The sequence below is a fragment of the Oncorhynchus clarkii genome, chromosome 9 (assembly GCF_045791955.1).
Source record: "Oncorhynchus clarkii lewisi isolate Uvic-CL-2024 chromosome 9, UVic_Ocla_1.0, whole genome shotgun sequence".
In the NCBI taxonomy this organism is placed as follows: domain Eukaryota; kingdom Metazoa; phylum Chordata; class Actinopteri; order Salmoniformes; family Salmonidae; genus Oncorhynchus; species Oncorhynchus clarkii.
Window position 1 is genome coordinate 72,527,485 of NC_092155.1, and position 2,446 is coordinate 72,529,930.

The following is a 2,446-nucleotide window of genomic DNA, read 5'->3' on the forward strand; positions in this document are numbered from 1 at the left end:
TAAATTGTCCTAGTCAAAGGTTTGTTTTGAGAAGTTTCATTGAATATTGAATATAAAACCAGTTAATTCTTGTGGGGTTACCACTATTTCAGAAGTAGACTATATCCACGGCCTATTTATTCCAGATGTGACGTTGTAGCCTACACATGCATCAAGTTTCTATTTAACTTAAGTTTGACCTAAGTCTCACTCAGAAATAATGAGGAAAACAAACAAACATCAACATTTGCGTCTCAACTTGAGGAAAAAAAAAAAAAGCATTGTCTTGATGACGTTCTCAACTTCCATTTCCTTATTATGTGGCTGCAGGCAGTGGACATGAGGCCTTGATGGAGGGAGCATGCTCGTGTCAGACCTGCCATAACGGCGAGGAGGCGATTTGTTGCCTCACAACATGTCGTGGTGATTAGTAGGTAGCCAAGCCTAGACAACTATGCATAAATGTAGTCTACAGTGAGTGTCTCTATTGGCGGTTCAATTTTTCTAGGATGCATATTGTTTATTTATCCTGCAACATTGTTGCCAAATGAAGCAACGTTGTATCTATAGGTCTACTTTACGCCAAGTAGCCATACTTTCACACTGGACGCATAGCCTGTACGTCGTCGAAACATTCAATAAGTAGTTAGCAATAGCATTGATAGCCGAGTAGGCTATAATAGTCTAGTGACGTAAAACGAAATGATTGAAACTACTAAAAGTCATTCGCAGCCTCCCAACACGCCAATACGTCATAGGTGTTTTGACATGTTGCTCAATGTTTCAGGCTCCGTTCTGGGGCAATAATGGGAGTAGCGTTGCAATGTGGGTTTGGTACAATTGATGATGATTAATTATACAGCCGTATCTGCACACACAAGTCCTCTGTTACAATGTAGGCCTAAATGCACGTACTATTAGGCTACGATGTGGATCATTGACATCACTATCGCCATTGGAAGTCTTCTTTTTACGTGTATAATGTAGACTACATCATAACATGAAAATAAGCTAAACACTGCTAAATACAAAATTAGGCCCATTGCCTAAAATATTATTAAAGATAATAATTGAGATCAGCCAGTGCAGACAACAGAATCACATGTTGCTTCTCAGAATCTGTTTTCTTAGAGCCAAATGTTGTTTGACAAAACAGTTTGAAACGAAATAACAAAGTTCAACAACAGAACAACAACAATGGTGTATCAGTGCATATGAAATGATCCCCCCCCCCCCCCCCCCCCCCCGCATCCATAACATGACCTTGCCCCCTTCTAAGGGCTTGCTATAGTGTTATTTAGCCATTACGACACACACACACACACACACACAAGGAGACGCAAAAGTCGCATAGCCCCTCAATCCGCCCGAAACGTTCAATCAGCGACAACCACATGACACAAGCCATTACAGTGTGGACGAACTGTCGAAGGAAAACACTCAAATAGTTACACTTCTATGGTGTGCTGATTTTGAACGCCTGAAAATCAAGCAACAACGTCCATGAATTAGGATATGGTGCATGTAAACATTGAATGTCACATGTGTAGTTGGCAGACCTACTTAAAAAAATTGGAGTAGTTTACTATTTCAAATACAACAGGGACGTCCCTTCTTCTATCTCCCTCGCTCTTCTGCAGTAGCATGTTCACCATGATAAATATTCGGAAATGATTTAAAATGCTGCAATTTGTAGAAAAATCGCACCGAACATCAATCATCATTGCCAAAGCCATCATTAACACAATGCATAATGTTTACAACTTCCATTATTTAAATGTGTGACACATTTATCGACAAAAATTCCAGCGAAGAAACGTTCGCGTAATTAAGATTTAAATAGCCCGATGCTGACATACTTCTACAAAATAAGATAAATTAAACCGTGTCCGATTGCAGAACTACAACAGATCACTGATAATTGACATGTCGTGAACATCAATCTATCGATACTCATTGAAGAAAGTTGCTGTAATAATCTAAATCTTTTTTCTTTTTTTTTTAAACATGCACACATCAGAACGTGCAGCTACATTATGAGATCTCACAAAAAACGAGCAGTTACCCACCAAAAAGTTTCCAGTCGATGTCTCACGGAACCCCGGTAACATTCCATCACCGACTTTTCGCAAACATACGGTGGGAGAGACTCCACGCCACCTTTCACGGTCTTTCTTCCCTCGATCTGTTGTTTGATTTTAAAAAAATAATAATCTAAAATGTTCTATAATGTGTCTATATTCGGGGCCTGACTGTGTCTCTGTCTCGCTCTCAGGCTGCAGCGAGTTATGGGGCGCGAGCATTGTGGGAATGTGACGTCAGGCCACTTTCACCAACTTTTTTCTACTAGGGACATGCAGTTTACTCTGTCGTGCTAGACTGACGTTTTCACAGTACTGGTTATGGCAATATATAACTGATTCGACTGCAGCCTACCCTCTCAGTATACACAACTAACGGAGATATT

At 40.1% G+C, this 2,446-nt stretch overlaps 1 protein-coding gene across 1 annotated transcript in view; it reads right to left on the bottom strand.

Annotated features, from left to right (window-relative positions):
• The window catches only part of LOC139417393 (zinc finger protein PLAGL2-like), a 48,958-nt gene extending 46,764 nt beyond the window's left edge, over nt 1-2,194 (bottom strand). The window contains exon 1 of the mRNA XM_071166663.1: nt 2,049-2,194. The gene's annotated coding sequence lies outside the window, so the exon portion shown is untranslated. The remainder of the gene's footprint in view (nt 1-2,048) is intronic.
• Between the last annotated feature and the right edge of the window lie 252 nt (nt 2,195-2,446).